The following is a 24,456-nucleotide window of genomic DNA, read 5'->3' as shown; positions in this document are numbered from 1 at the left end:
AATTAAATATGGACTCTTATACATATAGAATGGGCCAATGTTCATTCAGGATGGGCTAAGCTTGCATGGAAGTCCATGGATAGTCCATGGAGCTTTTAGCCCATGGATCCTATGGAAATAAAAGGTCATGGGTATTAGGGTTTACATGGATGTAACCCTAATACACCATACTATATAAAGAGGTCTTTGGCACATGAATTGGCACTAGTGTGTGTGAGAACAAAGGTGGGCCGATTACAAGTGCATACTATTCTCTCAAGTTTTCCAAGTTGTGTGGTGATTTATGATTCCACTTGAGGAATCCACATTATTGGTGCTAGGCTCTCAAAACTCCAAGCAATCAACCACAAGTAAAAGGTATGTTCTTCTACTAGATTTTATGGTTCAAGTACCCAATAACATTGTAGTTAGGTTGAGAACCTTGGAAAAATCAAATTTGCATGTATATTAGAGAAAACATAGATCCAAGGTTTCTAGGGTTGCATGTACACCATAGGAGTGTTAGAATGCTCAAAACCCTTCAGTGGTATCAGAGCCTAGGCTTGTTTTCATTATACTTGATGCAAATTGCTGAAAAATCTCGAAATTCTGCTCACTGTTCAGTGAACTCGCTGAGTCCATGGGGGGACTCGACGAGTCCATGTGTAAATTCATCCTACTCGTCAAGTAGGTTCTTGCACTCGACGAGTAGGAGGCCCTGTGTGCAGATTTTCGAGTTTTGCTGCTGAAAATGGACTGAAATCATTACCCTAAACTGTTTTGGTCTTATAAAATCTGTTTTTGATGTGGTAATGATTATGCTAATCCATTTTCAATGGTTATTATCAAAGATTCAAGTTTTATATATGTTTATATGATTCTTGAAATTTGTTGATATGAATGTTCATGCTCATGAGTTTTAGTAGATCATAAGAATTATTTGCAAATTGTTTGTTAGTGTAATTCTTGATCTAAATGCCAATTAATGGACTCCATAACTTGTCCTCAAGTTATGGAATTCCAAAAGTCTTTTCTTTAAAACCATTAAAACTCATAAGTTATAGAAATGAAAATTTTTTAAATAGTTTCAAAACTTGCCCTCAAGTTTTGGAATTTGTAAAGTCTCACATACACTTTAATTCCAACCCCTAGAGTTTTAAAAGTTAAAATTCAACCCTTATACTTTATAATATTATAAGTTAATAATATATATATATATATATATATATATATATATATATATATATATATATATATATATATATATATGTGTGTGTGTGTGTGTAAGATCAAGTTAGTTTTACCGTTAGTAGGCCTCATTCACGAAGCCGGTCTATAAGGGGGGGTATAAGGTTGTTGCCTATAAAATGGAAGCTTAATGGGTGTCCACTCTCACCCACCGCTTCCTTGACTAGTGGAGGGTCGTTAGCCGAACGGGTAGGACAATGACTATAATTCTCATTAAAAGTATAATGATAAATATAAAGTAACTAAACCTTTTATAAATTCTCAATCTTAGTTACTTTAGGAAAATGTGAATTTGGTGCTAACCCATGAAATTACACTTTGTACCTTACCAAGTCGTTAGTGGAGCGTGTGTGGTTAACCGGCACACTAATATGGACTAGTAAGTGTGGCAAAGGGTAACTTAATGTTTATCATAGATCGGTGGAGCGCGTGTGGTTAACCGGCACATCGATTAGGTGATAAAATTAAGGGTACCAAGTTAATTTGTATGGTTATTCACACATTGTTTTGTGATCCTCGGCATCCCAATCACAAACTTGAAGGGAACAATCGAGATTTAAACATGCCATTGAAAAGTTCAATGAATCTCAAAAGAATCTAGGAGTTTCAATCCAATTAAAACCTAATAATTTATTTTGTTTTTCATGGTGGAAATTGGTGAATCGTCATTCGCCTACCTTTAAATATTTTATAGCTTGGATTACGGCATCCCTCTTCCAAGTTATAAAATGTTGTGTTGGGTCCTAGCCTAAATATTACATTTGGGTGTCTTATTAAGGTTTTTTTTATCTAATTTAAACTTGTCTTTCTTCCTTTTAAGATGTCTTTCAACAATGCTTCAGGCTCAAACCCTACCGGCTCCTTCTCTCTCATGAACCTTTGTGGGAGGGTCATTTTTGATGGAACTAATTTCAATGACTGGATTAGGAACATCAGAATGGTCACACGCTATGAGGACAAGGAATATGTCCTTGACAAGGAGCTTAAGGAACTTGATGAGTCGTCTGCTAGTCCACAGGAGGTTGCTGATTTTAGGGCACATGAGAAAGATGCCACCAAGGTGGCTTGTATCATGTTTGCCACTATGGCACCTGAACTCCAAAAGTCCTATGAGGACTTCTACCCTTTTGAGATGAACCAGGATCTGATGGAAAGGTACCATCAGAGTGCACGTCATGATAGGTATGAAATAATCGCCTCTATGATAATAACTAAGATGAAGGATGGAGAGTCCATCACGACCCACCTACAAAAAATGCAAATATTTGTGGACCGTCTTCGCACACTGAATGTGAACTTTGATGAGGAGCTGGCTATTGACATCATACTGCACTCCTTACCTCCCTGTTATGATCAGTTCCGCATGACCTATCACATGAATAAGGAGGAGGTCACCTTGAGCAAGCTTCAGGGACTTTTGAGGACTGCTGAAAGCAACCTCAAAGGGAAAAGTGTTGTTTCTACTCCTACCACTGCCCCTGTTCTGGCAATCGGGCATGGAAAAGGGAAAAAGAGGAAGACCCCTTCGAAGGGTACCAAGGGAAAGTCTGTTGAAGGCTCCTCTTCAAGTGGAACCAAAGGTGATTCTGCTACTCCCACTTCCAACCCAAAAGAAGCACAATGCTTCTATTGTCAGGAAAAGGGGCACTGGAAGCGAAGCTGCCCCAAGTACTTGCAGGATGTAAAGGATGGAAAGATCAAGCCCTCCTTTGTAGGTATTTACACTATATTATCTAATAACTCACCACATACTAATTTTTGGGTCCTTGATACAGGGTGTGGAATTCACATTTGTTCTGATTTGCAGGGACTAAGAAGAAGTGAGGAAGTGGAGCACGGGAAGATAAACTTAATCATGGGGAATAGGAGAGCATCACCTGTCATCAAGATTGGAGTTTACTTGTTGAGTTTAATTGTGTTGCGTCATGGGCTTTTTGTTTTGTATCCGGATTGGGCCTGTCCATCCGTGATTATCTAGTAGGGTTATACTATAAATATGCATGCATGTATGCATTAGTTAAGGTTGATAATTACGTTCATTGTTTTGTAACCCTAAACACCTCTACAGTTGAAGTTCTTAATCGAGCTCTTTTGAGGTGTTGAAGTATTAATCATTCGACATATTCAAAGCCATTCTTGTGTTCTTGATTACGTTCTTAATTGTTTGCTTGCATAGAATCTAACGATCCTAAAAGAACTTTGTTCTAACAATTGGTATCAGAGCAGGAGACTGTGTGATCAATACACATTCCTTCTGTATTCAGAATTGTTTAGGGTTTCCGCTTTTATCGTATAAATAGAAGCCGTCTTCTTCGTATCGACGGCAACTCTGTTTCAGATAAAACCCTAATCCCAAGTTTACAGGTTTGATTCTAGCAGCTCACCATGTCTCACGAAGATTCGCAAACAAATCCCATCAACATCTCAAACAGCATTGGATCAACAACCAGGATACCCATACTCTACAATCAAGACTATGAAGTATGGGTGCATCACTTTGAAGACTACGTGGTTGGATCTGAAGATAATGGCTATCTCATCTGGGAAGCTATCACACTTGGGCCGTTTGTTCATTCAGGAACGAACACGACAGTTAAGTCCCAAAAGGAATATAACAAGCTTGTGGCGGATGTAGAGAAGATGCCACAGGATGAGAAAGACAAGTTGCTGTGTAACGTGAAGGCCATGAGAATGATCAGATTCGCCTTGCAATCTGACACTTTTCGATTGGTTGGATCATGCACGACGGCCAAAGAAATCTGGGATAGGTTGAAGGAACTTTATTCAACTGATGAAGATCTGGAACACTCCATTCAAACCTTGCTGCTGTCAGAATTTGGAGTTTTCGAACAGAAACCAGAAGAAAAACTCATACAAACTTTCGATCGGTTCAATCATCTCCTAAGTAAGATGATCAAGCATGGAATAGAAAGAAAGTTGATCGAGCAGAAGGTGACCTTCATGAACGGTCTGAGACCAGAATGGATGGCTGTGGTTTCAACCGTGAAAGCGCATGAACAATTTAAATCTTACTCACTAGCGAAACTTGTGGGAATACTTAAGTCCCATGAGAGTGTAGTCACCAAAGAAGCGAAGGTAGTTTCGGGTGTGGGATCGTTAGCGCTTGTCTCCAAAGGAAAAAGCATTGCTGAAGAAGAAGAAGAGTCTGATATGTCTGAGTGTGATCTTACAAGCGAAGAGTATGCTATGATGGTCACCAATCCAAAGAAGTTTGCACGAAGAAAATTTCCTGTCAACAAGAACCGAAACTGGCAGGGAAGTTACAGTTCTGAGAAGGTAAAGGACGAAGCGAAGGTCTCTTCTCAAAAGGATGAAGACAAGAAGGAGAGCAAACTTGCAGGAGACTTTGGATTCGACTGCAACTACTGTCACGGCAAGAACCACTTTGCCAAAGACTGCATGCTAAGGAAAATGTCTGAGAAAAGAGATGGTGAAGATGATGAGGCGTACTATATGCGCAAGTTGGAAGAGATCAAGAAAAAGAAGGCTACTAATAGTTCTATGAGTGCCTTAATTGTGCAGGAAAATGCAGATAAAGATGAGTTCGGTGGCGTTGAAGTTTGGTCAACCGACTCTGAAGATGAAGAGGTGAGAAAGCCCACTCATGGAAAGGCTTATGTGGCAAAGGAAGTAGGTTCGGCTGGAAGGTGTTTAATTGTCACAGCTGTATCATCAACCGAAAGTGCTGGTGAGGAACCGAACCTGACTGAGGACAAGTGTTTTGCGGCCAAGCCTGTGAGTGAGAAGATCAACGACTGCGATCGGTTGATCAAAAAGGTACAATCCATCCTTGAATCACTTAAAGTTCCAATAACAAATTACGAAGAAGAATTAAATGAATTAAAATTTAAATTTTCTAACTTAAGTGGTAGTCTCATGCAAACTCGCTTAGCGAATTCTAACCTAACTGACCAACTCAGCAGGGTGTCTTCAAAAAGTGAGGAGAGAAGGATATGGATTGAGCTGAAGGAGGCGGAGTTAATTAGGGCTAGGGATGAAAGTATTTATTTGCAAAGAGACAATTTAAAGTTTTTAAAACAAAGAAATATTTTTTGTTTAATTGCTAAGCGTTTGTACTTTAATATTGCTCAATTGCATTTAAGTTGTGAGATAGGAAAGAAGATTCATAAGATGATGTTACCCTTCCTTGAATTTAAGGAGGATGAGGTCATAGCAGAATGTGAATCAGTAGTATCATCAGAAGAGACATCCATGTCTTACAAAATAGGACTGGACAAGATAGAAACCTTCATCGATTCTAAGGAACACAAATGTATGCTCAAGAATATTTTAGATGAAAATGATAGGTTAAAAATTAAGTCTGAAACTATTCAATCCTTTGACTCGTCAAATGCCAAATTAACTTCAGAAAATAAAATGAACTTAGATAATACGTCTGAATTTGATGAGGAAAGTGAGATGAGTGAAGTCTCAGTAGAAGACGAAGTTGATTGCTCTGAGTTCATGAAGAGTGAAACCGAGAATGAAAAACCCCTCATTTCTGAAAATTCGGTTGAATTCGCTCGATTGTTGAAAGAAACGCCACAGAAACTCAAGGAAAAAGCTATGGTCTATCAAAAGGTTCAAACTGTGCCGAATCAGGTATATGCAGTTACAGGGGTCACTGCTAAACAAACGGCAGAATTAAAGATTTTGGTCGACAAAGACAATGCTGAAGGATGTGACGATTATTTCTGGTCTGCCCCTATTGACAACGCAGACGAAACCGTGGGCTTATCTGAGCAAACTTCATGGAGGGTTAAAGGAAGATATGTTGCTGAACCCATCAACAAACCCTCAAGTTTCGAAAAACCAAGCACAAGTGGAACTAAAGAAATCCCTGAAGAAACGATGACAGAACCAACTGTTCCAACAAATACAACCGAAAGTAAAAAGGAGAAGCCAAAGGCTAGCTTCAATATCCACAAATCACAGAAGGAGTTAGCTGAACAGAAACGCTTAAGAAATCAAAGATACGCAAGGAATCTGAATGAGCGAAAACGTCACTGGGAATCCAAAAATCCCAATTACGTTCCTCCTAAGAAAGAATCAACGGATAAAGGAAAGGAAAAACTGAAGGGAAAAGAAAATTTCAGCCCAAATTCCTACTATTCCAAATGTCAGAACCGAACATCTGCTTTCGGTTCCCAAACTAGCGTACCAAACTGAAAGTCAAGTTTCAGTCCCAAGTCTAGTTTCGGTCCTTCTAACTACCATAGCAAAACAAATTTAATGAAGGACATCAAAGGAAAGGGAAAGCTCGAATCAAAATCTGAGTACCATAATAAGAAAAAGTCAGCTAACCCTAGGATTCAAAAGAAAAGTCCTAAACCAGCTAACAACACACCAACTAATGCACCAAAAATTAAACAAGATAAAACAAAAATCAAGGTGTATACCATTAAAAGAAAAGATCAAATGACTCTAGTAAAAAGAACATATTTAGTTGATATTTCTTCTGTACTTCCTTTTTCTGTGAAAAACTCACCAGGACCCAAGAAACTTTGGGTTCCTAAATCTGCTTAAATTTGCAGGTAATCAGTGACGAGCAGTTCGATGATTAATGGTATATAGATAGTGGCTGCTCGCGTCACATGACAGGAAGGAAGGAAGAACTGAGGGAGTTTCGGTCCCTAAAAGATGGTGGGTGTGTAAAGTATGGAAATAACTCCTATGGAACAATCAAGGGATATGGTATGATTACCAATGGAGATTTCTCGATTCGAAAAGTGGCGTATGTGGAAGGATTGCAACATAACCTCATCAGCGTGTCACAATTAGTTGTGGGAACAGGTCTGAAAGTATCATTTGATGATGAGTGCTCTGAAATAATAGAAAAGCAATCGAAAAAGGTTCTGCTAAAGTCTGAACGCAAAGGAGAAATGTATCCTTTAAATCTCAACCCAATACGAGGAAAACCAGCAATATGTCTGCTGTCAAAGGCGAACACCGATGAAAGCTGGTTGTGGCATCGACGTCTATCGCACCTGAACTTCAAAGACATTAATAAGTTGGTGCTTGGTGATCACGTTCGAGGCCTCCCTCTTCTCAAGTTTGACAAGGAACATCTGTGTGCTGCATGTGAGATGGGCAAACAAAGCAGAAAGGGCCACTTTACACGAATTAATACAAAGATTGTTGAAGCTCTTGAACTATTACACATTGACTTATGTGGACCTTCGGCTATCGAGAGCATCGGTGGTAGTAAGTACATTCTTGTTATTGTAGATGATTTTTCTCGCTTCACCTGGGTTTTCTTTCTTAAGCAGAAATCAGATGCTACTCCCAAGTTAAAGACATTTATCAAGCAAGTGGAAGTGCAGCTGAGAAAGACGGTGAGGAATATCAGAAGTGACAACGGTCTGGAATTCTAGAATAACGATTTTGAGGACTTTCTGGCTGACAAGGGGATAACTCACAATTTTTCGGCCCCTTATACACCACAACAGAATGGGGTTGTTGAAAGACGAAATCGTTCTTTGTGTGAGGCAGCCAGAACCATGCTCAGTTTCGCTTCTCTTCCGTTATACTTCTGGGCTGATGCAGTTGCAGCCCCGTGCTACACTCAGAACCGATCTTTGCTCAACAAGAGATTCTCAATCACTCCATACGAGATCATAAACAATCGAAAGCCCAATGTCAAATTTTTCCATGTGTTCGGTTCAAGGTGCTTCATCTTTAATTCAAAGGAGAACCGAAACAAGTTTGACGTCAAAGCAGATGAAGGGATTTTTCTTGGTTATTCACTCACTTCAAAAGCCTACAGAGTGTTGAACAAACGCTCCAAACGAATTGAAGAAACATAGTATGTCACCTTTGACGATAACTACATGAAGAAAGTGCAAAGGAGTGAAAGTGACTTAGATGAAATATTTCCGGAATCTGGACAGGTCTCGGTTCCTATATCCAACTTGTTTGAAGAGTACATTCGGTTATTCGATGAACCAGAGAAAGCGGCACACTCAGAGGCGAAAGCAGCAGATAACAAAATTGATAATCTCAAGAAGATCATAGATGAAGCTGCCAAAGTAATGGGAAGTGAACCTCCTAAAACTATAGGTGTTCAATCCTCAACTGACTCTCCCATCAACGGCTCAATCTTCAAGGGGGAGAGTTCTTTAGCACCCAAGACAACCGAAATGTCTTTCGAGGGGGAGAGTCCTATTCAATCCCCAACTCCCAAAGGTCCAAGCGAGGGTGAACATACTGCTCCAAACCCACCCAATAGTAGTCCAATTGAGGGAGAGAATCCAACTCCCACAAAGGATGCATATTCTGATGCTGCCACAGGTTACACTTCGCCAGTCGAGGGGGAGAAAGAGAATGCAACTGACGAAGGCGAAGGTGATCAATCAGAACTTGAAGAGGAAGTGAATGCTGAATTGGATCCAGCATATGACCCAAATTATCCTCTATTAGCCAAATGGACCAAGGACCATCCCAAAGCTCAAATTATTGGAGAATCATCTGAAAAAGTACTCACTCGCTCACAGTTGAAAGCGAAACAAACTGCATTATTCTCTAAAGTTGAATTCTATATGTTTAATTCGTTCATATCCAAGATCGAGCCGAAAACAGTTAATGCTGCACTTGATCATTCTGATTGGGTTCAAGCAATGCAAGATAAGCTCCATGAGTTTGAACGCAACCGAGTTTGGAGGCTGATTCCTACACCAAAGGATGCTTCAGTAGTCGACTTAAAATGGGTCTTCAGAAATAAATTAGATAAAGAAGGGAATGTCATTCGCAACAAGGCTCGGTTGGTGGTGAAAGGTTATTGCCAAGAGGAAGGGATAGATTATGAGGAAACCTTCACTCCAGTAGCTAGGTTGGAATCAGTTAGAATCTTCTTGGCATATGCTGCTCATAAAAACTTCGAAGTTTTCCAAATGGATGTCAAATGCGCTTTCTTGAATGGGGAACTAGAAGAAACAGTGTATATTGAGCAACCTCCCGGGTTCGTGAATGAGAAATTCCCTGATCATTGCTATGTGCTGGATAAAGCGGTATATGGTTTGAAGCAAGCACCGAGAGCCTGGTATGAAACTTTAACTCGCTTTCTGAAAATGTCGAAATTTAAGCAAGGTTCGGTTGACCCAACCTTCTTCCGAAAGAAATAAGGCGAACATCTAATGATAGTTCAAATTTATGTCGATGACATCATCTTCGGCTCCACGAATCCTAGCTTAACAGCTGAATTCAGGAAGTTGATGGAGACTAAATTTGAAATGAGCGCACTGGGTCCGATTAATTTTTTCCTTGGTTTGAATATTAGACAGGGACCAGAAGGTATCTTTATCAACCAGGAGGCGTACACTAAGACCCTGCTAACAAAATTTGGCATGACAGGAGACTCAAAAGTGAAGGTTCGTATGACGTTTGGCACTAAGTTAACACCTTCTCTGGAAAAACCTGCTGTTGACATAACACTATATCGACAAATGATAGGGTCCCTTATGTATCTAACAGCTAGTAGACCGGACATTATGTTTTCTGTTTGTTATTGTGCCATGTTTCAAGCTAATCCAAGAGAACCTCACATGGTGGCAGTGAAAAATATTTTCCGTTACCTGAAGCGAACCTCATCTCTCGGTCTCTGGTATCCTGCTAGATCTGGATTCTTTATTCAAGCATTTTCTGATGCTGATCTTGGAGGATGTGGTCTGGACCGAAAGAGCACTACAGGTGGATGCCAATTTCTTGACGGAAAAATGGTTAGCTGGCAGTCCAAGAAGCAAACCTGCGTGTCACTTTCAACAGCCGAAGCTGAGTATATAGCTGCAGCATCTTGTACTTCTCAAGTCATTTGGATTCAAAGTCAACTAAGAGATTACGGGCTAAGTATGAAGAAGATTCCTCTCTATTGTGACTCAGAAAGTGCAATAAGGATATGTCACAATCCAGTACAACACTCAAAGACTAAGCATATTGCACTTAGATATCATTTCATCAAGGATCACGTAGAAGATGGGAACGTGGAAGTGCATTTTGTTCGATCCTCTGATCAATTGGCTGACATATTCACTAAAGCCTTATCTGAAGCGAGTTTCAATAAAATTCTGCAAGGCTTGGGAATGATGGAAGCAGAGTCGGTACCGAATCCTTAATTCAACACCTAAAAATTAGACAAGCGAAATGGAGCGAACGCTCGGTCTATTTCGGCTCCATAATTTTCGGGAACCGAAATGAACCGACCGCTCGGTCTATTTCGGCTCTGGAATTTTGAGGAACCGAAATGAACCGACCGCTCAGTCTATTTCAGCTCTGGAATTTTGAGGAACCGAAATGAACCGACCGCTCGGTCTATTTCGCTTCATTCCTTTAAGATAAGGTTTCGGTTGTACATTTTGCTCAAAGAGTGTTTTATGCAACTTTATTTTCTTTTTCTGTTTTTATTATTTTTCAGAAAACTTCAAAAATCCAAAAATATTTTCTTTTTCTGTTTTTATTATTTTTCAGAAAACTTCAAAAATCCAAAAATATATTTTTTTGTGTGGTGTGTTTGTTTGTTTGTTCCCTTCATTAGGTCACACGTGTATCAGTGCAACATAATTTGGAGCTAAGACAGGTATAATCATTTCCATAAGAACTAGTTAAGGGTCCCTAGAAGCATGCTGCTGCATGTTGACCAAAGCCTCTACGACTTAGAGCAAGGCCTTAATGATTCGATCTCTACCTATCGTTTCTTCCCAATCAGGCTGTTCAGATCAACTCCGTCTAGAGCTACCTTACTCTTCTCATATGAGTTAAGAGTTTTTCTGCTTAGTCACGTCTTTATAGCAGAAGGTACTTTCGGTTCCTTAACCACCCTCCTTACTTTCTCCATCAACTTTCGGTTCATCACTGTAACCCTTGAGACTCTCAGTTTTTACCACTGAGGTTTATGGTTGCACAAAATCTGTGTTTATGATCTTAGATATGTATACCACGTACTGAGTGAAACCCACAATCCAACACCAACAACGAATTGACGGTGAATTGTCATATTCAAGATGTTACTGGTTACCGAATGAAATCTCATTTTTATTTTTGAGTGATCTTTTATGAATTGTCTAACACCAAGGCTTTTTCTTCCCATAAAGATCCAGTTTCTTGTTGTTTTTGAGATTTCTATATCTACTTTAGTCACTATAAAATATATCCTACCTACTTGTTCAACAGACCACATTGGTCTCACAATTACTTCTTCCCATGTTCGGTCTTATGTTAAGCGTCGACGTTCGGTTGAAGATAAGCCACCTTAAGCCAATGATTTAAAAAGAAGCCTTTCAATGTTTCTCTACAAACATTTGATCGTTATTTCACGGGAACCCACACAAGCACTTCAAGTCTCTCTTGACTTTGAAGGAAGCGATTCTTGCCCGGAATCACCTGCTTTCTGTCTTATAATGAGACATCACTCACATCCAATACACATTTGCTTTATTTCTTTATCTTTTGTCACTCTATTGCACGGAAATTTTAATTTTCCAACATTCTGGTTGCTGTTAGTTTGATTTGTGTTTATCTTTTGGAGAAACAGGGGTAATTCTATATCTTGGAGCGCAACTGAATTTCAAACGACGATTGAGGATAAGAATTTGGGCGCGTGAATTTGAACGGTCTCACTACCCACGCGCGTTGACGTATACCTGGGAGTAACCAACCTGTCACATCGCGCTTTTTCAGGCGACGTTTTAGTGACTGCTTCATTATCATGATGATTTTTCTCTCTCCTAGCAACGGTATATAAGGGGTTTATACTTTTATTTGTCTTTTACCAGCAACAAATTCTCTCAAAATTACAAGGCAAGTTTCAAACTGTCAGCTTCTTTCTTCGATCAACAATGGCGACTTCTTCATCCGTTCACGATCAGACTGCTTCGTCCACATTGCTTTCGATCAAGCCCAATCAGAACATGATTATTGAACTCAATCCGTTTATGTACGATTCGTATATGCTGCAGGTGGTTGAGTGTTTGAAGTATTCTCCACTGGTTCTAGCCCTAACATAGGTGGAAGCCGTCCCAATGTCTCTTTTATCACAGGTTTACTCTACTGCATCTTATGACAAGAACAAGGAACGAATCTACTTCCAAATCCACTCTCATGAAACTTCAATTTCGAAAGGGAGATTTTGTTCCCTGTTGCACCTAGCTGTGGATTCATCTGTTATTTCACCAGACTTCATCACCACTACTCAACTTTTCTCGATGCTGTACGAAATGGGATACACTGACGTGCTTACCACAATAACGAAGGTTAAGAAGTCATGCCTACCGTCCCCATGGAATGGAATGCTTACTCTTCTCATCAAGATTTTGGCGGAGAGAAGTGCTGGATCTGATGGCACCAGCAAGGCTTTCCTAACCCTTCTCTACGGACTTTACAATGGTCTTAATCTTGATTATTGGACGATCATCTGGTCTCAAGTGGTGCAAAGCCTCAACACTACAACGAGGCATTCTGAAATTTCATGTGCACGATTCTGGACTCTCATTACAAGAAGGGCGATAAATTCTTTGGAAATTCCGGTGATGAAGGATGCCCTAGTTGCGTCTATTGCTATGTTTCACACCAAGAAAATCATAATTTCTGATCCTCTAAAGTTCCCTCACATTGGCTCTATCCCTGAGACAATGTATAGATGTGTTACAGCCGAAAGTAAACTCATAGCTGATTATCGAAAACTTCCTCCCAAGGAACCAAAAGTTCTATCTCCTGAACAGCAGGCTGCCCTAGATACTGTGGACAAGGCTAGTAACCGAGGGAAACGGGCCTCTACCAAGAAGGAGACAACAGAGGAGGATAAGTCTAAGCCTACCAAGACCAAGAAGCTTAAGTATGATAAAGGGGATTCTTCTAAAACGAAGAAGATTAAAAAGATGGCAAAAAGGTCCAAGAGTCCTACTCCTCCTAGCTCAGAAAATGACGAGGAAGGTGAAGAAGAGGAAATTCGTCATGCATCACCGAGAGGTAACACTCCTCCCCGATCTCCTACTCCAACCGAATCTCCTCATAACAAACTTCCTACCCCACCTCCATCACCGAAACAAACAGTTCCAGTTTCGGTTCCTCCTATTCCCCCATCTACCACATCTCCAACAACAACTTCCTTACCACCACCACCAGTCTCGTCTATTCCTATTTCTACAACTCCCATCTCAACTCCTATTTTTTCCCAATCCACTACACCCACTATTCCTGAACCAACAGTAGGAGTCAACGTATCTGATACGGGGGCGACTACTGAAACAGAACCCCCAGTTACTTCTACACCCCTTTCACCCTCACCTTCAACCGACTCCGGTGCCACTCTCGGTGGTGCTAATGATGAGTATGATTCTACATACTTTAGTCCCTATCGGCTTCCTACTGATGAGGATGATGATGCTCCTATCACACGTCAACACTTGCAAAGCATTCATGAGAAATTGGATAAATTGATTGAAGACAACAAGTCCTATAGTGGTGTTGTGCTTAAAGCCTTTTTGGACACTGCTCTTGAACAATATACGGGGTCAAATGAAAAATCCACTAAAGCTGTTAATGAGTCTACCTCCTCTTGCCAAAAGGCCACCACTGATATTAATGAAATTGTTCATAGTACTCAGATCTTTCTTGAGTCACTTAAAGGGCATGCTGATACGAATGCAGCAAAGGTGAATGCTTCTGTGGACTCTTTCTCCAAGTCTCTTCAAGAAGAACAAACAAAGTTTGAGGCTGTGCGTTCCTCTATCCAAGCCGAGAACTCTTCACTTATCAGTTCGGTGAATTCTCGCCTTGAATCTCTTCACGCTGATTTGGCGAAAGAAAGTGCTCTGAAGGAAGAACTTGCTCGACAAGCATCCACGATCGAAGTTCAGGAGGTTCAACTAGCTCACGCTGATAAAGAAATTGGTTTTTTGAAGACACAGAGAGCTGTTTTTCACAGCTGTGCAGGGGATGTGAAGGATATGCTCACCAACATTCTTGGTGCTCATGATCCTATCCTCACTTTGACCATTCGGAATCACCTCACTACCAAACTTCTTCCCGCCCTTGCATTGTTACACGAGATGAAGGGTGTTTCAGAGAGATTTATTGCTCCAAAACAAGGGGGAGAGGGTGCTCCTCAACCGAAGGTTAAGACTGAAACCGAAACTGCTCAACCGAAGGTCAAAGTTACAACCGAACTGAAGGATAATGTAGCTTCAGGTTCTGGTCGACAAGAAAAGCAAAAGGAGATTGATGATAATAGCAGTAACGAATATGGTGAAACTATTGCTGAGGCTCTTAAGCGAAAGAAGAGATATAAAGAGCTTGATGAAACCTTGAAGGTTGCAAGGGACGCAGAGGAGAGGGAAAGGAGAAACAAGGAAGAAGAAGATGCCTTGAACTGCAAGAAGGCCTTGTTTTCCTTATGGACTAAAGAGGCACTTATCAATCAAGCTATAGAGTTTCCAAGTGTTTATTGGTTGGAACCTGTTGCTTCGTTTGACTGTGATAATTCTAAGGACTCGCAGTTCGATATGCCGATAACAAGAAAGGCGTTCACGTTTCACTGTTTCGATTCGACTGCTGAGGTTCCTTTTCCTCATCCAAAGGTTGACCGAGAGCTTTTTGATTTCTATCTGAAGTATGGACAACCGCAGTACTTGACATGGAGCGCACAGAAGATAATCATTGTCAAGGTACTGAAACCTACGTCTGCTGGGAGGTTTATAAATGTCAATTTTAAAATCACACGAGGCTCTGCAAACTCGGTGTCGATTATTTCCCTAGCAGACCTTCCAAATCTAAATCCTCATGATTGGATTTTATTATTCAATATTCTGCTTACAAATCCGAGGGAATATGAACCGATTTTGGAGCACTTGAAGAGGATGTTGGCTTCTTACATCCATGAGGTTGCAGCTATGGATCAAGAGATAGCGAAAGTAATGAACAAGAAACCGACCATCAAGCCAACACCGAAACCAGGAGATGTAAATAAAATGAAGATGGGGAAAATAGATTCAACACATCTTACTGTGATGTTTACAAAAGGCGAAGCTCACAGATTTTTATTCGCTCTTGTTGATAAACATTTATTCTCAACTGACTGCTTGGAGCACATCATTAACATTGTTCATCGGTGCAAGCAGAATTCAGAAGCAGACAAAAAGAACTTCACGGACATGCTTCGGTGGTACATAACTTTCCGTCATCATTTGCTGGCTATCATACCGAAGGTGTTCAAAACAATAAAGAAGTCTTCTGCAGCTCAGCCGAAGTGAGCTTTCAGTTCCATTGATGCAAAGGGGGAGATTGTTGAGTTTAATTGTGTTGCGTCATGGGCTTTTTGTTTTGTATCCGGATTGGGCCTGTCCATCCGTGATTATCTAGTAGGGTTATACTATAAATATGCATGCATGTATGCATTAGTTAAGGTTGATAATTACGTTCATTGTTTTGTAACCCTAAACACCTCTACAATTGAAGTTCTTAATCGAGCTCTTCTGAGGTGTTGAAGTATTAATTATTCGACATATTCAAAGCCATTCTTGTGTTCTTGATTACGTTCTTAATTGTTTGCTTGCATAGAATCTAACGATCCTAAAAGAAGTTTTTTCTAACATTACTCTTTATTACTAAGTAGTGGGTTAACATTAGATTTGAATAAATGTTGTTACTCATGTGAAATGGCGAGAAATATTATTTCTTTTCATGGCTTGTACAAAGAAGGTTATAGTTTTTCATTTGATAATGAATGTGGTGCTATTAATGTTTTTTATAATGATGTGTTTTATTTTAAAGAATTACCTTGCAATGGTGTATATGAAGTTGTGAATGTTGTAGATAACTTAGGAAATAATGTGTTGCATATTGATTCTTCCACTAGTTTGGATAAGGCATCCTTGTGGCATTGTCGTCTTGGACATGTCAACAAGAAGCACATAGGCCAACTCCAGAAGGCTGGAGTTTTGGAATCATTTGACTTAAAGTCGGATGATAGTTGCGAGTCTTGTTTACTTGGAAAAATGACAAAGTCACCCTTCACTGGTACTTGTGCAAGTGGTGAGGGTTTGTTGGATCTCATACACACTGATGTGTGTGGACCTTTCAAAACCGCCACAAGGGATGCTAACCGCTTCTATGTGACTTTTACTCATGATTATAGTAGATATGGTTATGTCTACTTAATCAAGCATATGTCAGAAACCTTTGAAAAGTTCAAAGAGTTTAAACAGGAAGTGGAGAATCAGCTGGGCAGGAACATTAAGATGCTTCGATCCGATCGAGGTAGTGAGTATCTTAGCACAGAGTTCCTTGACTATCTTAAGGAATGCGGACTTGTTTCACAATTGACACCTACCAGGACACCACAACTGAATGGTGTGGCTGAGAGGCGCAATCGAACGTTGTTGGACATGGTTCATTCCATGATGAGTCGAGCTTCGCTACCAATCTCATTTTGGGGGTATGCCTTAGAGACTGCCGCCCATATCCTTAATCTAGTCCCAACTAAAAAGGTTGCCAAAACACCTCACGAGATGTGGACCGGGAAAGTTCCCACTTTAGACCACATCAAGATTTTGGGTTGCGAGGCTTTCGTGAGGCGCGAGACTCACGATAAGCTCGAACCTCGAAGTGAGCGGTGTATTTTCATCGGCTACCCACAAAAATCCTTTGGTTACCTCTTCTACAGACCCAATGAGAATGTGGTCTTTGTGGCAAGGAGAGGAGTCTTTCTGAGAGAGAATTCATAAGCCAAGGAAACAGTGGGAGGCAAATTGACCTTGAAGAGCTTCAAGAGTCAAGCGGTGAAGGAACCTCAAACCCTAGCAATCAACATGAGGAGGAAACTCCTGTTGAATCAACTGACGAGCCCATACCTCTGAGACGTTCCACTAGAGTTAGGAATCCAACTGAGCATTATTATGGTTTCCATATTACTGTGGAAGGTGATACATTTATCAGTGATAGTACACTGGTAAATATGGATGAACCTAACAACTATAGGGAAGCCATGGCAGGCCCCGAGTCTTCTAAATGGAAAGAGGCTATGGACAACGAGATTCAGTCCATGTATGACAATCAAGTTTGGAACTTGGTTTACAATGTACCGGGTCGTAAGACATTCGGGTGCAAATGGATCTTCAAGAAGAAGACCGACATGGATGGGAAAGTACACACTTATAAGGCGCGACTGGTTGCGAAGGGCTTCACTCAAACTCAGGGAGTTGATTATGATGAAACCTTCTCACCAGTAGCGAAGATTAAGTCGATTAGGGTCATGCTAGCCATTGCTGCATTTCATGATTATGAAATATGGCAAATGGATGTCAAAACCGCTTTCCTTAATGGAAAGTTGGCTGAGGATGTTTACATGAGTCAGCCAGAGGGTTTTGTTAATGAAGAGCACCCTGATAAAGTGTGTAAACTTGAGAAATCAATTTATGGATTGAAACAAGCATCTCGTAGCTGGAATCTTTGTTTTGATGAGAAAGTCAAAGAGTTTGGTTTTTCGAGAAGCGAAGATGAGTCTTGTGTATATGTCAGAGCTAGTGAGAGTATAGTTAGCTTTTTGGTACTGTATGTGGATGCCATACTACTCATAGGAAATGACATCCCAACTTTGCAGGAGATTAAGTCTTGGCTTGGGAAGTGTTTCGCTATGAAGGACCTTGGAGAAGCTGCCTATATCCTAGGGATAAGGATATTGAGAGAGAGGAGTAAAAGACTAATTGGACTTAGTCAAAGCACTTACTTGGACAAGATGTTGAAAAGGTTCAACATGCAAATTTCCAAGAAATGTGACTTACCGATCCAGCACAATGCCAGACTGAGTAAGACTCAGAGTCCGAGTACAGAGGCTGAGATAGCTGAGATGAGTCGATTACCATATGCTTCCACTGTTGGCTCGATCATGTATGTTATGACGTGTACCCGCTCTGATGTGGCCTTTGCTTTGAGCATGGTCAGCAGATATCAGGGGAACCCTGGCAAAGCCCACTGAACTGCGGTAAAGAATATTCTCAAGTACCTGCGAAGGACTAAGGACTGGGTCCTTAACTTCAGTGGGAGTGATGACTTGAGAGTGATAGGGTACAGTGACGCTAGTTTCCAGACTGATAGGGATAATTCTGCTCTCAGTCGGGCTGGGTCTTACCATGAATGGAGGAGCAATCACTTGGAAAAGTTCCAAGCAGGAGACAGTAGCTGATTCGACATGTGAATCAGAGTACATAGGAGCGAGTGAAGCGGCGAAGGAGGTGATATGGCCGAGGAACTTCATCGGAGACCTTGGAGTTGTACCAGCTATAAAGGAGCCTATGGAGATTTTCTGTGACAGCAATAGTGCGGTGGCCTTAGCCAAGGAACCAAGAGATCATGGAAGATCCAGACACATTGACATAAAATATCACTTCATAAGATACAAGATAGAAGAAGGACTCCTCGTGGCAAAGATGGTATCGTCAGAAGATAACCCAACAGATCCTCTCACGAAGGGACTGACTAGGGTTAAACATTTGCAGCATGCGAGGAGCATCGGGCTGAAGGATGATATTAGTTTTAATAATTAGATAGCTATTTCTGAAACTTGTAAAATGTAATTTACATTTGGTGATTAAATAAAAGTTGTTATTTGTTTATGAGTAAAGTGTTACTATCTTGTGTCGATCGTTTACTATTGTTTCAACTTTGCATGTTTTGACTTCCAGAATAATTACTTTATTCAAACTCTCCACAGTTAATCATACTTTGGAAGTAGGTATGAATCAAGACTGTCATGAATTGGGCTTGTAGATGTCTAAGGTGGTTTGACATAGCAAGAGTTGTTGCAACATTCATGAGTGCTCATAAGTTCTGAGTATTGGATTAAACCCACGCTCACATGTATCACTTCATGGAATTTATCTCGAGTGATTGTGAGATGGTAATATCATATAAGTCTTCAAACCTAGAGATATGAGTTGTTGATTATGAGTTGGTTGTACATTGATTGTACTAAAACGCATCGGTAACTTGATGTTATAAAACGTGCCTTTGTGTATGATTCAACAAGTAGTTAGTACAAGCATATGAGTCAATGTTTATCTGTTCCTTTTAGTCATTGGAGGATTAAAAGCGACATCTGGGCCCCTCGATGATTTTGTTTTGACCTATGTGCCAGGCCCGGTCAGAACCAAATTGATGTGTTCAGTTTATTTCTATGTCAAACAAATTGGAAATCAGGAAACAAACTGCTGGACAATAAGTACGACGTTGTTCCATGTATTTGTCCGGCTGATATCTTGAACAGAGGATTATATGATCACTTATCTAAAATGGCACTTCATAGTTCAACGGAGTTTTAAGAGCTACGATTGCTGGTCGGTTCCTGAAGTCATACTTGCAATTATAGTTATCAGACTTATCCAAGTGGGAGACTGTTGAATAAGGTGTCTAAGTCCATAACTATATTTGGTATGTACTTGACCCGACCCGACATGGTCCATTTGGGTTGCACTTGTAACATCCGGATTCCCAGGTGCATTATTTACCCTTTATTTTGGAGATTTTGGGAGGGACTCGGCGAGTTGGTGCTTAGACTTGCCGAGTAGAGTCGCGAATTCCATCCGGGTTAATGACCGGACTCGGCAAGTCGACTAGTAGACTCGGCGAGTCCGCACAGTTTAATGAAACCCTAATCCCCGGGGTTTGAGACCTATTTAAAGGGGTTTATAGCCACCAAGTGCGGCTACCAGACCCCTGAGTGAAACCCTAAGCGATCTAGAGCAATTGTGAGGAAGGAGAGGCCATTTTTGATCCTTGTGTGGGTGTTTTTGCAAGAAGAAGGTGACCAAGGCAAAGAAGAAGTTGAAGAGGGCGTTATTCTGTGGATTTCAGAGCCTAAGAACTTCAGATTGAGGTATATTTCGATCCTTCTTCAGTTTTGGGTGTTAATCCTTGAGAGTTAGGGTTTCTAGCCCATTTAGAGTATAATTGATGGTGCTATTGGTCCCTTATTGTGTTGAGGATTCGGATCTGGATCCAAAGAGGTCCAGAGACCTTAACTCCTTGATCTTTATGGGGTGACATTGGGTGACATGAGCTTAGGGTGGCATATTGAGGCCATTTCTTCAAATAGAGCCATTGGGCCTTTACATGGGCATCAAGATCCAGACTTTACGTGTTTATATTGCTTAAGGAGGTCATATCTATAGATTAGAGGAACGGATCTGACCTCAGGAGGTCTTTTGAACTTGAGCATGGCGTAGACTCGCCGAGTCACAAGAACAGACTCGGCGAGTAGGGCTAGGGTTTCCCATAATTCACTCAGTGTGTACTTGCCGAGTTGGGGAATGACTCAGTGAGTCAGAGGGAATTAGAGGACTGGAGTTCAAGGCGGAACTCGCCGAGTTCATAATGGGACTCGGCGAGTTGAGTCGGGGTGGCCCCGCGATTCGTACCAGGAGTAACCCGTCGAGCAGGAGAAAGACTCGACGTGTCATGCGAGGCTAGAGGGATAGTGGGCACGCGTAGACTCGCCGAGTCGCCCAAGTGCACTCGGCGAGTCGGGTCAAAGTTTGACCGTTGACTTTTGTTGACTTTGAGGGTTGGTCAACAATGGGGTCTTTGTGTCAAGAGAGTGGTAAAATGGTCTTTTACCCTTCTGAGGGTGCCAAGAGAGAGTTGAGTCTAGTCTCGAGAGTTATATTTATGAGAGTATTTACTTTATGTGATTAGGCGGAGGCTAGGCCATAGTTCTACCGAGTCAGAGATTTATCCGGGACACCTGAGGTGAGTCTTCTCACTATACTTTACCTAGAGTGGTAACAGAGTTATGTGCTAGTGTACTGTTGAGTTATGTGCCAGTGTATTTGTATGCTATTTATGTGTTATTGTGATATGTGGTATGCATGATTCAGAGTTTCCAGAGATAGGACCAGTGGGTCCATAGAGTTAGGACCTTTGGGTCCATAGAGTTAGGGCCAGAGGGCCCACAGAGAATTGGGACTGGAGGGTCCCACTGAGACACACTGACCAGAGGGTCAGCAGAGTTATAGCCTTAAATGGCTAATATGTGTTAGAGTGGTATTTTGGGGAACTCACTAAGCTTTTATGCTTACAGTGTTATGTGTTATGTGTTTCAGGTACTAGTGATGATCGCGGGAAGGCGCCGACATGATTCGTACACACACGTGGATTTTTATGTATTTCGATCTTGGGAAATGTTTTGTGAAACAGAGATATGATACAATGAGATTGTTTTCTTGAAAGTAATTTATGAATGAGTTTATATGGTTTTTAACAAAGTGAAAAATTGTTTTAATTTTTACGGTGTTACAAGTTGGTATCAGAGCCTTGGTTTGAGGGATTCGGGTGCACTTTCGGGCGTATCTGAACTCAAACTGAGGATTTGAGAGATTTTCAAAATAAAAGTTGCAAATTTTTCACAAGAGTAAAAAGTTTTTGAAAGAGCAGAGCAGAGCAGTGTGTACGATCAGCCAGCGCCCGAACGGTGATTTCCCAAAATACCCTTACATTATGAGTTATGAGATATGTTATGATATGCATGCTAGAGTAGGCTAGGTATTCTTATTAGGACTAGAGTGGCCTGATTTGTGATGCCTTAGTCTAGGGAGTTTGCTGCTAAGGGATGCTTGAGAGTGAATAGATAGCAGCGAGGAGCTTATGAGAGATCTGTTAGGAAGCAGTCTACGCCCGTGAGATATAGAGTACTTGTGACATGGGATCCAAGGAGGAGGACTTAGAGTGAATGCTGATGCGGTGGGGACGGTAGTATAGGGCCCGTACTACTGAAGACACCGGAGCAGTACACACCCTAAGTAAGAATCCATTGGGTACTAAGGAGCAAGTAGGGTTGAGTTATCGAGTGCGAGTATACTCGAGCGAGTCTCTGATATCTTGTGTTGTATTTCAGAGAGACATCATGGTTGGGACACGCCACCGGCCAGGGACTAGCGAGGGGGTTGTGAGCGATGAGGAGCTCCGCCAGATGATTCATGATGAGGTGGTTGCTGCCATCCGCGCTGAGATTCCAGAGATGTTCGGGTCTATCAAGACCACGATGATGGAGGCTTTTGATGAGCGGTATGCCGCTCTTACTGATGCAGCTGTTGCTGCGGCCACCGCAGCCGTCGCTGCTGCTAGGCCACAGGGTGGTGATGCGTTGCTGTTCCGTGAGTTCAGCAACACAAAACCACCGGAGTTTGATGGGACCTAGGACCCGATTGCAGCAATGAGGTGGATATCAGACATAGAGGGGTGTTTCTTTACTTGCTCATCACCAGAGCATTTGAGAGTCCGGTTCGCGTTGAACCAGCTTCGCTTGGGAGCGAAGGACTGGTGGAAGTTTGTGACGGTGCACTATTCGCCTACTGAGCTTGCTGCAGTGACCTGGGAGAGGTTGACAACTATCTTCCGAGATGAGTACGTTCCCCAGGCGGAGAGGGAGCGTTTGGCCCAGGAGTTTCTGACCCTCAAGCAGGGTACTGAGTCTGTTACAGTGATTACGAGGATGTTCCATGAGCGGGCGATGTTCTGCCCAGAGCACGTGTCCTCCGAGCAGGCACGTATGAGCCGATATCTGAGCATTTTGAGGAGGGATATACGAGAGTTTGTGGCGAACTCAACATACCGGACATTTGCTGAGCTTCAGGCAAATTCCCGTAAGAGGGAGATAGAGCTGGAGACCCAGGCTAGGGAGGAGGCTGAGCCTCAGGGGAGAGATCGGCGACCGGCGCAGTCTCAGCCGGCAGCCAAGCGGGCCAAGCCCGCTGATTCGAGATCTGGGAGTCAGAGGGGCCGCACTTGTGGCAAGTGCGGCAAGAGCCACGATGGGGTGTGCAGAGCGGGGTCTTGCTACAAATGTGGCAAGGAGGGGCATATGGCCAAGGATTGCCCCAAGGGGTTTGCAGTATGTTTTCACTGCAACCAGACCGGACACCGGAAGGCAGAGTGTCCCCAGTTGCGAGGGACAGCGCAGGGAGCATCTCAGGGATCTGCCCCTGCTGCAGTGAGAGCTACAGACAGTCGGCCTGTAAAGGCCGAGGCACCGAAGGCACGAGGGAGAGCCTTCCAGTTGACCGCGGAGGAGGTCCGCGCAGCGCCCGACGTCGTGGCTGGTATGTACTCTTTCATGTACTTATTTTATGTGGAGATATTGTGCTTATATTGTGATATGCGTAGGTACTTTTCTCGTGAGTTCTGTACCTGCTCTAGTGTTATTTGACTCGGGTGCGAGTCGGTCTTTTGTATCTTTGGCTTTTAGCCAGCACATCAGTATTAGTCGAGAGGCGTTGAGTCGACCTCTGAGAGTTTCCATAGCTGATGAGAGGGCGGTGTATGCCACAGAGGTGATTCGAGGTTGTGTACTCGAAATTTTCGGAGTAGAGTTTCCGATTGACTTAGTCCCTATCGCAATGGGATATGTCTGTGTCATCGTGGGTATGGACTGGTTGAGCAGATTTGGGGCGGTTATCGACTGCGAGCGAAAACTGGTGACCATACGAGACCCTAGTGGGGGAGTTCTTACGGTGTACGGTGAGGGTACACGTTCTGGGTCGGCATTTTGTTCGGCCGCTAGAGCGAAACAGAGTCTACAGCAGGGCTGTAAAGGGTTTGTGGCGTATGTGATGGATACGAGGATTGATGCAGAGAGACCGAGGTCGGTCGATGAGGTCCTGATAGTGCATGAGTTCCCGGATGTTTCCCCGAGGAGTTGCCGGGTGTGCCTCCCGAGAGGCAGGTAGAGTTCCGTATCGATTTGGTGTCGGGGGCAGCGCCTATCGCCAAGGCGCCCTATCGCCTTGCGCCACCAGAGATGCAGGAGTTATCCTCGCAGCTTCAGGAGCTGCTGGGGAAGGGGTTTATACGGCCGAGTAGCTCGCCGTGGGGAGCGCCGATCCTTTTTGTCAAGAAAAAGGATGGTTCACACCGGATGTGCATTGATTACCGGGAGCTGAACAAACTGACGGTCAAGAGCCGTTACCCCTTACCGAGGATCGATGATTTATTCGATCAGTTGCAGGGAGCGTCTTGGTTTTCCAAGATCGACTTGAGGTCTGGATATCATCAGATGAGAGTACGAGATGAGGATATCCAGAAGACAGCGTTCAGGACTCGTTACGGGCATTACGAGTTCGTGGTGATGCCTTTCGGGCTCACCAATGCACCGGCGGCATTCATGGATCTCATGAACAGAGTATGCAGACCGATGTTGGATTGTTCGGTGATCGTGTTCATCGATGATATATT

This window comes from Lactuca virosa, chromosome 8 (genome assembly GCF_052849685.1).
Source record: "Lactuca virosa cultivar CGN04683 chromosome 8, Lactuca_virosa_CGN04683_v6, whole genome shotgun sequence".
Taxonomy (NCBI): domain Eukaryota; kingdom Viridiplantae; phylum Streptophyta; class Magnoliopsida; order Asterales; family Asteraceae; genus Lactuca; species Lactuca virosa.
This window is presented reverse-complemented; position numbering follows the sequence as displayed.